The sequence below is a fragment of the Helicoverpa zea genome, chromosome 17 (genome assembly GCF_022581195.2).
Source record: "Helicoverpa zea isolate HzStark_Cry1AcR chromosome 17, ilHelZeax1.1, whole genome shotgun sequence".
NCBI classification, from domain to species: Eukaryota; Metazoa; Arthropoda; class Insecta; order Lepidoptera; family Noctuidae; genus Helicoverpa; species Helicoverpa zea.
The window spans coordinates 10,374,949-10,388,951 of NC_061468.1; the positions used below are offsets into that span (position 1 = coordinate 10,374,949).

At 35.9% G+C, this 14,003-nt stretch overlaps 1 long non-coding RNA gene across 1 annotated transcript; it reads right to left on the reverse strand.

Moving 5' to 3' along the window:
• Nucleotides 1–9,176: 9,176 nt before the first annotated feature.
• LOC124638195 lies at nt 9,177–10,698 on the reverse strand. The gene is made up of 2 exons (XR_006985343.1): nt 10,194–10,698; nt 9,177–9,907 (listed from the first exon to the last, which is right to left on the reverse strand). It is a non-coding gene; the product is annotated as an uncharacterized LOC124638195 (long non-coding RNA).
• Nucleotides 10,699–14,003: the final 3,305 nt, after the last annotated feature.

Sequence of the window (14,003 nt, forward strand, 5' to 3'; positions counted from 1 at the left end):
GTGATCTCTGTGAACTAAGGATCTCTTGCTCTGCATTCATGGTCGTCGTCACAGCCACAGGCAGACCATTGTAAAAGTAAAGTACCTAGCTATGTAGGTACAAATAAAGTAACTACATAAAAAAATATCTTCTATAATTATCGCCTAAAAGCACGTTGTCTAGATAAAAATGCCTCGTGCCACATCAGCCTTTTTATTGTCCCTGCACTGCAGGGCACAGGCTTCTTCACATATCGACAGAGAAAGAATGAGCGTTAATCACCACGCTTGCTCAAGACTGATCGTAACTATCGAAAAGTACCTACCTAGAGATTTAATTCAAATTAAAAGCATAAACGGCAAACATTTGCACATTGATCATATTACAACACTTCCAATTTGTACCTACACTAAAGTCATATAAAGAGTTTATTACGTAAATACATTGTTAGTAGCATCCGATTGCGATATATCTGTGCAGGTTGACGCTAACAAGATTATAACGATGTTCAAACATAAAGCCGTAACTAGACTTTGGCGAAGCATACGCCGCGAATGATGGCTCGACCCGAGCACAAAGATTTTTGAAGTTTTGGATGCGAGCTGCCGACTGCAACTGCCGACTGGTTTCTGGATCGAAGCGGCAGCACCATGTGCAGTCGTCCTCATAATTATAGGTATTCATCAATTTCATGCAATCGGTAGCACTGGTAGCAGCATAATAATAATTTTGCAACACGCATGCCTCAAGCTAAAGTATTCGTTGTTCGTTGATGTCTGAATCCACCTTTACCGTAGGTATGAGCGACTGTCAATCATATATTGATGTTCACTTGTTCAGCAATAGTTATTGAGGTCGTGTATTGATAGAATTGTGACTACTTTTATTATTGCTTGCATAAAATCAATGTGTAATTTGTTTAGTTGCGAATAGGTACCTACCTATTTACCTTAATTATTTTGTGTAATGCAATTCAATTTAAACAGCGTTAACAACAATGAGTGTTTTTTTTAATAGGTAAATTATTAAGCACTAGCTGTTTCACGGGGTTTCAAGCTCATGCCTTGAGAACTACTTCAAAAATGAGGTCACAGGATAAATATACTTCTATGTAGGTACTTAATCTAAGTCTGTGGCTACACACCGAAAGATTATTTTCAAATCGGACTAGAGTCGTTTCTGAGATTAGCGCGTTCAATTTAACAAACATATCAACAAAACTCTTATAGCTTCGTATAATATTATTTTCAGTTCTATAAAAGGCAGGTCATTGGCTGCACCCAAAATGGGCGTGCCCCTAAATCCGGGTGTTGATGACACACCACATCCTCCGGAAAGAAACGTGCGTCCCTGCGGTGAAAGCGTCACGCAAATATGTGCAGCAGTTCTTGAGGTCAATGGTACTAGACTGATTTTTAAGTTTAACCTTATTAATTACATAAGAGATTAATGGAACTTTGGTTGCCTAATTGTTTTACGTTCATACATTGTGTTTTTCAAATACCTAATGTAAAAATGTTTGACGTTTTTTTTGTGAGTTCAAAGAACATTAACGATTTTTGGTATCAACATTAAAACAGTAGTAGGTACACACTTTGGAATCATATCCAATTACCTACTTATAGTTTTTTTTTTTAAATAAATGAGTAGATACATTTTACTAAATCTGTCGCCCAAAGACCCAGAAAACTTATGTACTACTACGCAAATAATTCTTACCACTAACCCAAATTCTTCACACCTAAGTGCAAAACAACACCCGCAATATGACACAGTTACACCCACACATATGACTCAATTAAAAAAAAGAACGTTACCACCGGAAGGCCGGAACACAATGGCGACTGCAGACTTACGCAAGCACACTTAGCACTATTCTTCCACGCTTCCTAGATTCCTATCTGAACTGCTGACCGCTGAGAAAGTCTTTGTAATCCTATTAGATTGTATTTTTCAAAGCTTGGGCTGATTAGCGAGGCGTAATTAAGATTAATTAGTAACTGTGATTAAAGCTTGTGACTTTATTCTTATCGGTTTACATAGAAAGTACAAAAAAATACAAACATCCGAATGGAGAACTTCCTCCTTTTTGGGAAGTCGGACAGAAACTACCTACCTCTAGGTAGGTACAGTTGTCTTCTATAAGTTTGACATTAGTCGAGCTCTGGAATTAGGGTCACTGCAACAAATATTCTCACACCTGGGTATAGAGTAGCATACAGCTTTTCATGAATAACGGGCTATCTAACACTGAAAAAAATTTTCAAATCAGACCTGTAGTTTCTGCGATTAGTTCAAGCAAGCAAACTAATAAGTACCTATTACCAGGTCCACCTAATATCTCCAAAGATAGTAATCACCACCGTTCCGAAAACATACCAATGAATCAAACGTGAAGCAACTGCACCCGGTCATTACCGGTCCAAACTGCAAAAAACTAGAACATACCCAACAATAGATTACAACAGTCTGATCTCTCATCGGTATACGTCGAGATAACACCCGGATTCGCACAATATGTTACAGAAATATTGTAACAAGGCCGTTTCGTAATGCTGTGGAAATTCGTGGATTCTATAACAATACTGAGATCCTGGGTTATCGATTGCGGTGTTAAAAGGTCGTTTAGATTCATTGCAAAGCTGCATGATTTGGTTTCGTCACTTTATTAGTCAACAAGCTTAAATAAGCTTGTTACAAAGCCTAGTCCTGGTCAAACCGCAACAGGGAATTTCCAGAACGTCCATGTCAAGAATGAATTATTTTTCCTGTTTATTTTTAATTTATATTTCCTTATAACAGGATATTTCGAAAGAAGTAGACAAAAACTTATATTTCACGAAAGCGTGTGAGCAATGTTAATTTCTGACACTTAAGTACGCAAGTAGTAGACATTTATGAATATCTGACCGCCGCCGCCGTTCCAGAAAATCAGCAGTTTGTGAACACACATTTGTCAAAGCCCAGCATTAGATACCTTTACATCAGATTTGATAAACCATAAGTCCTGGCAAAAGAAAACCGATTCCTGCCTACGATAGTTCGCGAAGCTATTGAAATTAAAAACATTCAAATTTCAATAGAGAAGATGGCTAATGATGGAAAATTAGAAACAAATCAACAAGTCTGACAGGAGTCAAAGACTATTGATATCCACTACAAAAAGATTTTGAAACATCGACAAATAGTACACAAAGCCAAGTCATGTTTTCGCCAATAGGGAGGTTTATTTGACAGAAGTGGATTGCTGAAATTGGAGCGTTCGAGACTAACATTACTTAAGGGCTCTCAATAAGGAGTCACGGAGCTGAAATCGTGAAACTACCATTTATATCTCGTAAGTATCTATCTACTATACAATCTCTTTTCTTATGACTCTGAAATTATCGTTTATCCTGTATTTTTGTATATAACATAGACATATTAGTTTAAGGTATATCTATGGGTCAAACTTGTCTGATAAATAAAGGTTAGGTCCAATAAATAAATCTTGAAATTCAAATAATAACGACACCTGCACGGCCATCTTTAATTTCAAATTATGTCAAAGAGAATAGAGGAGGTCACAACATTATCTCATTAAATAATCTTAGAAAGGTATTCTTCAATAACAAGCGAGGTTGGAAGCTTAAAAAGAAGCAAATGTACGTATATATTATTGTCGTTTAGAACGGAATTACAAAATATCTCAATGCCTCTCCATTGAGAACATTAGCTGATGACCTGTTGCTACACACCTGCGTAAAATGTTTGGAGTGCGACCAAATAAGGATACCGTTAAGCTCTTTTTAAACATAATAATCTTATACCAAGATCCATTCATACTTCTATAGTGGTATTAAGAGATAACGTATCTTCAAATCTAATGTTGCTTTTTGTTCTTGTAGTGTACACGATATAACGCCGCTCTGCCTAACTGTTACTAGGTACTGCTAATGGTTTCACCCGCGTCCTGGATAGTTATTGCGCTCAGCCGGATAAAAGTGAAAAAGACTATCCACTGAAATATTTCCTAAATCGGCCCAATACCAACCTTACCAAGTTTTCCAAGAACTAATTATAACAGAAACGGCATAATTTTACAAAACTGGTCAAAAACTCCATAACAACTGCAACTCGCAATAACCATAACAACAAGGTTCAACGTAAAAACATCATTTAACAAATGGCCAGGCATTTTTTTAACGGTTTCCGCGGAGAGCTATTCGGAAACAATGCAATTTGGCAACTTGTTTCTTTCGCTGACACCATGATTTATGGGACTTATGGTTTTGAGAGGTTTAGCCGTTTCATAAGATTACAGGTGATTACCATAGTTTTCTATGATCATAAATATCGTCTTTACAATGATTTTCGTCCATTGATTTATTTACTTAGGTACCTATATAAATTATGACTTTTGGCAAACCTGTTTATTTTTATACCACCAGAAATATCCATCTAAAGTGTCCATTAGGTCTAGCTAATAAGTTCTGGGAGCAGTGTATAGAAGCTCTACATTTTTTGGTTTCGTCAAATTTGCTGAATCGATTTAAATTTTAATTGATTTTTTCTACACACTGCTGGAATCTGATAAAGGACATACTTAGACGTTTTATGCGCGAGCGGAAAAATACTACCATCGCCGCTCGGGTGTAGTCGCGCGAACTCGGCTAGTACCCAATATTACATTATAATACGACTTACTAGCCTTCCAATCTATCTGACAGATAGCCTTTACTTTTACCAGCGAGTTTAAACTAAGATGTAACGAGTTCGGGCCACACTCGTGACCTAAGGATCGCCTCGTGAAAGGCGCTTGACGCAACGCTCGCCAGTTTATCTGCCAGACGGTAGAATGTAAGCCTACCAAATATACCTATGTGTTTAGGAGTGGTGTGGAGATTCTATTGTTTAAAGTGACGGATGTTAGAAGTGGCTTAACTTGGCTAAACTGAAGTTAGTTTTGTAATTGTCCAATAAGGGAAGGAAATAATAGTATTTTAAGTGACTTCAGACGCGCCAATTAGTATGTGGTCGAGGTATGGTCAAGGTGTATTAAGTAGGTAATATATGAAGGTGTATATGGAAGTACTCGTATATGTGGTGTCGTACTAGACAAAAAAAGTTTATTACTGCATTTTGCTGCTTCTTAAACCAATTGACTGAGACGTAGAGAATAAGAAGAGCATTTTTTTAAAATATAATTAATGTCGTTGTCTACATTAAATTATTTGAAAGAATTTAGCAACAACAATAAAACATAACAACATGAAATTACAAAACATTTTCCCATACAAATCATACTCGAAACCTCGATATGTTATGACTTACGATTGTTATAACAATAATTGTTATATCGAGTATATTTTGATTTATCGAAGAGCTGTCATATCGAATCTATGTATATCTTGAGTACACTACATTTATATAAGTAAGGTAGCCTTGCAATGAAGATTGGTAGCCAAGCCTTGGTTTCATCATATAATTGTACACTCAAGTATTTTGGTACATTCGGTTTTAATCGGAGGCACGGTTGGCGTATTACCGTTTGAGCACGATCTTAGTTCAGATTAATAGTCGTCTATGATGTACTAATCCGCCTTGGGCAAGTGTGGTGATCATTGCAAAAAACCTTCTCCGTATGTATTTTTCCAGTTGGCCAATCATTCTCTTGATGGATGTTTGGGTTTGGCTGATAACCCGATACATTTGGTCATTCGTCCGCATCATGGTATAGGTAATGCCGATCACTGACATTTAAGCCTGATAGACCCATCGGCCGACTAAAAGTTTGCAGTGTGTATCATTCACAAAAGTCTTTGCGCTGTTTTAGGTAGGTATGTTCTATAATTTGTCAAGTGACTCGTTAAAGTTCATATTATGATGATTGATGAGCTAAAATTACGACACAAAATAATAAGGCAAAGGTAAACAGAATTTATAACAACTTTCACAGAGAAAGTGTTTGATCTCAATATATTTATTTATTGTAATGTGTCTAGTTTCCCATATGCGTAGGCGATAGGCCGCAAAGCCTCTTATGGTGTTATTATTAAAAACTTCACATATGTCTTACGTTTTATTTCTTTACGTTGGTTCCATTTTAAATTTAATTTCAATTTTAAAGTTGCAATACTGCTCAAGTTATAATGATGCCCTCTACTATTAACATTGATGCTTGGTTTGATAAGATTCAAGTTTTTGGAATAGCCGTTCCGTTGTTAAAGAGTAAACTTCGCCTTACACCTTTGAAGCATGAAATTCTGAAGATGAACGTGTAAATCCAATCAAATCGTTTATTTTGCAATCGTGAACGTATACTATCTACCAGAAAGTTACGCTTGCTGTCAATAAAGTAAATAGATCATCATCTCCAGAGCCTTTTCCCAACTATGTTGGGGTCGGCATCCAGTCTAACCGGATGTAGCTGAGTTCCAGTGTTTTACAAGAAGCGACTGCCTATTTGACCTCCTCAACCCAGTTACCCGGGTAAACCGATACAAGAAAGTAAATAGATGATCTCTACATATATCTATGTAGTAGGTAAATACATGTGCTTCTTTTGACGCCCCTCATCTGCGATTAAAACCACATTAATCCTCCACTTCTAAAGCTCACATTAATCCACAATTCAGGTCTTCACTTTCGAACTAGCTCAAACTACAGTCCATTCACAAACACAAACAAAACAACGAACAATCGTCGATAATAATCCGTATCAACTGCAACCGGTACTTGCTCGAGTTATTCAATTGGCTTGCGATTATATAATGCTTTATTATGTCATTAATCTTGTATTATGTATGTCTGAAGTCTAGCTTTGATAAATGTACTTGGTTAGACGGATAGTTCTTCTATCCGGCATCTATCCTCCTATCTATTCCTTTACTCTTACAGCCAGTTTCTTCATCAAAAGTTAAAGCCAAAGTAAAAGTCAAAGTAATGTCTAAAGTAGTGTCGGGCTATATAGTAACAACAGCATCTTAAAAACAGTGGCGGAGAATCTGTACTCTCCTATCTTTAGGCATTTTGTGAAGTTGGTAGTGAGGATAGCGTGAGAGTAAATTTGTGTAATTATGTTTAACTACTAACAATAATTTTAAGTTGTGTTTTTACTAACAAAATGGACTGTGTATTGTCTGATAAATAAAGATTATATATATATATATATATAAAGTAAAAGTAACGGTCAAATTCAATTTTTCTATTAGTTTTGCTGTCACTTTAGCCTTGAAAAAACGAATTTGACCGTTACTTTTACTTTAGACATTACTTTAACTTTAACTTTTGATGAAGAAACTGGCGCTTAATATCATCGTTTACCTGGTTCCTTTCCATCTTAACTCATCAAATAATTGTAATAGTTAGATCCTTATAAAACAAATAGGTAGGCCTAGCCTCAGCCAAATATCATATTATACATATGACTATAGGGGTCAGATTCCAGTGTAATAAAGGCACTTGGAAAGATTGGTTCGTCCACTTTTCTGGCTTTTAAGTGCCCGTAACGCCTGCTAAAGATGTTCTAATGACAGCCGGGGCCCACCAAAAACGATTTGTCAATCAATCTAGATTCATTTGCTACTTTTCTCGAATAATACCTAATGAAATAGGCTAAGAGACTGTCAGTAACTAATTTTATGACTAAAATATGGGAATGAAAAAAAAAATGGAATTTTAAAACGACGATTAATCAATTCAGTCATAATACTATGACGTTGGATGATGCAAATGTTTTCAAAAATCATTAGTGTCAGGCCACGGTGTCAGGCATATTATTGCATCTCATGTAAAAACTTAATTATCGTTTAAGTAGTCATTAAAAATATCGTTAAAGATTAAGCAAGATTTGTAAACGATAACCGATGCGTTTAACTTTCAAAAATCTTGGGTAATCCATTTGGGTTTTAAGATTGAAATCAAATTAAACTAAAATGTTTTAGCAATTTACTTACCTATTGTCATTGGGTTTTCTTTATAATCTAAATTCATTACTGTTTATGTCTGCACTGCGATTACTCTAGTACCTACCATAGATGTGAAATATAAGGTAGGTTAGTAGTAATCTGAAATCGTAGTCTAGATTGCGATGGATAACTGCCTCAGGAGTTTTTAATACACTCTAGGTTTCGTAACTTCATGCTGATAACTAATTGAATTATTAACCTGACCTATCCCTCTATTTTTCTATGTTAAGTCTAATAAATTTCAAAGTAAAACAGCGTAGAAAACAATAAAAGTAGGAAGCGCCAGATTTATGACAAGGACACGATCGCGCTTTCACCGCGCCAACCTTTCTATTCGGCGCGCGTCGCTCTATGCGGATTTGTGTGCGCTGCTGTCACACACGGCAGATAAAGTCGCATAGCTATTTAGCCTACTGCTGGAAAGTAAAAGTTTTCTAAGCATTCAATTTTGATTTTTGCAAAACTACTTTTTACAAAATCGTTTGTGAAAAAATCTTAGTTCAGTTTTCTACGTTTCTGAAATTGAGTACTATTATTTTGAGGGTCACATACAGGCAAAATGTAACCATAGCTTATTAAATACAATCTACAACGTATGTATGTACTTATATTTTTTGGGAAGTCACATAAACGAAGTACTTGAGTAAATATAGGAACATTGCAAAGAATCCTAGAAACTGGAAAAATGCGCTTAAGTTTGCCATTCTGTTCTTCAGTGTGTCACATTTGGCCAACACTCTACCGTATAATGTCCTGTTGGAAGGTTAAGCATAACATTTATATAATGAAGTAAGTGTGTATATATTTTGCATAATTTCTGCGTTTGGGCGAGCAGGCATGCGGGGAAAATTGCAAATATACATATGGGTAGTTCTTATTATGAAGGAATTTTAACGGAACATTTTTAGTCCCATGCTTTTTTTCTAAAATTGACTATGCTAAGTGGCCAGAACTCAAGATTGATACATAAATAAGCACAAGTTTTGCGGGTCAGACAAAATATTGGTAAATAAATAAATTATAGGTCTTTGAAAAAAAATTAGGACAGGCAAATGATATATGGCACAGGAAAATGAAAATAAACATGAAATATGTATAAAAATGCATAATAAGTGACGTCTAAATTATTCACTTTATATATTTTATACATTTATTAAAAACCGTTAACAATTTTAAGATGTGAATGTTATTTTACTGCCTGAAAAGTGAGAAATAACCAGGAAAGTGAGATTATTAAACACAAATTATCAGATTTATTTTTTATTTAAAAACAATGAATTACAAAATTTTAATAGTGAGGCACAATAAATAATGATAGTCGGTTTTAAACAAGTCTGTAATTTAATAGTCTAAATTTGTCTTAAAGAGTTAAAAAAAATCAACCCATTCTATGAAATGAATACATTATACAAAATAATCAGCTGCCTTTTTTCAGGTAGTACTTTAAAGAAACTTAATTATTAGAAAGGCATATATAATTTCAGTGTTTTTTTTATAATAATCAGTCGAAAATTCTCTAAATACATAGGTCAGTTTAAGTTTGCATTGCATAGTCTTTATGCGATAACCAGGCAGGCCTAATTGAACGATAATTGAAGAAAAAAAGAATCGAACGATACTATATCCGTTTTGATGCAGTTACATTGCGCCCATTGATGACGTTATTGCATGCATTTAATCCAATCTTGACCTGTTGTGTCTTTTTCATATAACAATCCACAGATCATTCAATAACAATCATCAGAATCCGTTTCGTGTCTTTCTTTGTCGTTCAGTCATCTCGGATATTGTTTTTATCTTTCCTGTACGTACTTCTTGACTTTAATTACCTAATACAGTTTTTTTCTTTTCTTTCAAAGTACCTAACTTCCCTGGATCATTTTTCATTCTTCCATAACGTTTTCTTTATTTTATTTTTTTGCTTCTGTGCTAGTACTTCTTCCCTGGTCTTTTTTTTTAGGTTGTGACATTTTGGTTTCTGTGGAAACAAGGCCTCAACGGATTATAATATAAAATGTTAAGAAAAAAAAATAGAAATCAAAGTAAATCTATCAGTTTCCTGTAATGTTATCACTTTCCTGTGTACACAAATCCAGACAAGTGATATACAGGAAAGTGATAATTTTGAGGCTATTCACAAAAAACTCAAAAACGCTGTCTTTAAATGACATTTCATTACTTCATGGAATATTTATCCTTGGTGTATTATGTAAAATAATAAAAAGTATATATGAAATCTAAATATTGTTTACGTAAATACTTACCATACAAGTGAGAAGTTGTCTGTCCCGAACGCGTCTGCGGTCGATGAGAGCTTCGTCGCGACTGTCTGATTGGCTGTTACGCGGAACTATAAGCGGCAATGAGCTTACCTAACTACCTACTTTGTCATAGAAATCTGGCGAAAGCTGTCAAAATTCAATTTATAGGTATTCTTGACACGTTTTTAGCTGACAGGAATGTGATACACAATTCTTGTCGCCCCTATTCAATGATTAAAAATCGTCAAAAAATAAAGAGCCACGAAACTTTTTTTTAAGTTTTAGCAAAGTTTGACTAATTGTTACTGTGATTAGGTATTGATTGATTTAATTATGTATTTACTTTACGCATTATGTCGGTAGAAAACTTGCGTTTTGGAAAATCGCCCCACAGGAAAGTGACAATTTTGCTCATGTTGGAGCATTTTTCTACAAAAAGATATTTTCGAATCTATCTGAATTTCAGTGCCCATATAAAATCCAATTGTTTAGTTATTCTTGATTTTAAATAAATCAAAAATATTTAAAAACTAACGAGCTATGATTCACGCCAACCAAAATTCCTTCATTATGAGAACAAGCCATATGTTTATTATGTCTGTTCTTTTATGGTAATTTGTGGGTATTGTGAGACGTTCTGGCACGTATCAGTAGCATTTCGTTCTCTGGTGAAATCAAAAAGACATGAATCACCCACCCCTTGTGTCTCAACTTAACACACAATGCAAGAACTTAATCATTTCTTACAGTTACAGAAGGTTAGAAATCCATGACTGACCCTAGCAACCTTTGATCGAAGGAGCCAAGAGCGCTGTATGACAGCAATCAAAGATAAATCTAATAAAAAATCGGTAAAAAAACTTTTAAGTCAAACGGTTTTATCTTATGTGCACTGAAAACTAGAAAATAAAAAAATAGATACTTACCTGTCAACCTACGTAGGTGGTCTTGGTCATATTAGACTAAAATAAAAACGTGGGGCCCATTAACTGTTGCTGTAGTACTTTCTTCTAGAGGTATAATAGGTGTGGATTGCAACGACTTACTATAATCGTAACTGGAGATTTTGACAATCAATAAATCAGCCGTAGCGGCTTCACCAGCGAACGCCGAGCTCATGATCTACCAAAGTATAAAGATATGCTTTGCCATAGGTAGGATTTCAGAGGGGCCCCACGTTTTTATTTTAGTCTAATATGACCAAGACCACCTACGTAGGTTGACAGGTAAGTATCTATTTTTTTATTTTCTAGTTTTCAGTGCACATAAGATAAAACCGTTTGACTTAAAAGTTTTTTTACCGATTTTTTATTTTCTAGTTTTTAGTATTTAATGAAAATGCCTACCGAACATTCCTCATTCTATCTAATTCATTTAGTGCATCATTATTACACGATCTCTTACCAGTTAATTTAATACAATCTAATTAAAAAAAAAAGTCAATTTTTTTAACGACGCCAAAAATCATCAAGTGACCCCTCCCTGGGTCAGCAGCGGTAAGGGAGTGCCAGACTCTTACTGACTAAAAATAGTTATGTTTCGTCGTAGGCCTTTTATGTACCAGGGCCACGGTAACTCTTTCGAACAATCCCGCAGCCCAGGCAGGCCTTGGCCCTGTTGGGCCCCGCTGGGGTTGCTGACAGTATTCTACTTGTGTAGCCCTTTCATTTGATACCCATATTGAGGGGGTTGTGGAAAAATATGTAATCCGCCATTTTGTACCGGCGGCCATATTAGATTTACAATGTTATTGATATTACTATATTGTATTGTCATCGGAATTAAAGGTGTATACAAAATTTCAGATTAATCGGTTGACAGGAAGAGGGTGAAATTTGAATTGACCCAAGAATAAAACAAACGGGATGAGCTAAATAAAACCGTTTAAAAATTGTTATCAGCCATTTGGTAGCGGCTGCCATCTTAGATTTCAATTTTGCATAGTAAATTGTATTCTACTTGTTGAGACCTTTCATTTGATACCCATGTTGATGGGATTGATAAAACCTAAGTTATCCACCATTTTGTAGAGGCCGCCATCTTGGATTTGAATTTTATATAGTACATTGTATTCTACTGGTTGAGCACTTTCATTTGATACCCACATTGATGGGATTGATAAAACCTACGTTATCCGCCATTTTGAAACGGCGGCCATCTTGGATTTGCAATGTTATTGATATTACTATATTGTATTGTCATCGGAAACAAAGGTGTGTACCAAATTTCAGATCAATCTGACAACAGGAAGGCACTGAAATTTCAATTTCTAAATTTGACCCAAGAATGAATAAAACAAACGGGGTGAGCTAAATAAAACCGTTTAAAAACTGCACGATATTTTACGTAAAAATGGTACCTGGTAAGTATTTAACTTTGTAATATTATTGCACAAACTGAATACCATATCTATAAGTTTATAACTTTGCAACTAATGGCTATTATTGAGAGACTATGATCTATCATTCTAAGGGGCAATTTTCGAATCTACGAACCGAGTTTCCAAAAAAAAAACACCTATTCATTTGTGTCATAGGCTATATTTTATCCTGGTAGGTACCTAAAATCGGTATGCTACTAGTGTGCGATTTGCAATATCCCTTAATTTTTTAAAATACATTTGCGATCAGATCTCTCAGAACAAAGTCTAGTAAAGGATTCCATGCGGTTTAAAACGTGTTCCTTACATAACTAAAATGTAGGTACGACGAAATTTCTTAACCCCTGACGACCTGAACTGGATTTTACACTTTTGGCATTCAAACAATTCCAATTAACATACAAAAAAACTGGTACTTAAAGGAAAGTTAAAGGCGTTTTTGACAAAATTCTTAGCGGATTTCCTCTCAGCGGGAGATTTTCGCGAAAAGATAAGAGCTTTGAGAAACAGCTAAAAATATTGTTTCCATAATGTGTGCATGGGAATAAACTTTTTAATATACTTCATCGTCTGCTTAGCCTTTTCCCAACTATGTTGAGGTCGGCTGTCTAATTTAATGCAGCTGACCTAATTAATCCAGTTACCCTTTAGAACGGCTAGTTCTCAGCCTTTCTGTCAGGCCCGCCGTAAGCGGGCGTGCATGGCGTGCACCGCACGCGGGCGGCACGTCCTAGGGGGCGGCAAATCGAAATATCTTTTTACCAATTATTTCATTTCAATATTTCCGAAAACAGCAATAGCGCTAAGAATATTACTTACACTGCCGGTTTCAGTAGCATCTGTTGAAAAATCACTTTCAAAATAAAACATTTTTAAAAACTATTTAAGATCAATAATGCTCCAGCAGAGACTAAGTAATTTAGCTATAGTTTCAATCACGGACGTCAGTAGCGGCGTAAAGGGGAGGCGGGGGCGGTCCGCCCCGGGTACCACGTCTAGGGGGCGCCATCTCGGTCGGCACATATCTGCACGACCAGGACGGCACGGGCAAAAGGGACCATCCACGGAGAGTGCTTTTGTAATCTGCAAAGCATAGGTTCACTACCAGTCGCAGTGCAGGTCCGAGACACGCATCGCCACGGGACTGAGCGAGGTGACACAGTCCGACTGTCAACCCTCTCCCCTCTGAATTCTTTAAAGTTAGAAAAAAAGCGCTCGCTTCGCTCGCGGTTCTTTCTTTGCACGTTTTAATTTATTCTGCGCTTACTTTTTCAGTCCTCCAAAAGTTGAGGCACCGAAGTGACAAAAATCACTGGTGCTCGCTTCAGTCACGGTTTCTTTGGGTACTTTTGTGTCCCAAAACTCAAAAAATTTTGCTCTCGCTACGCTCGCGGCTTTTCCAATTTACCTATAGTGCTTTTTTTTACCGCTTT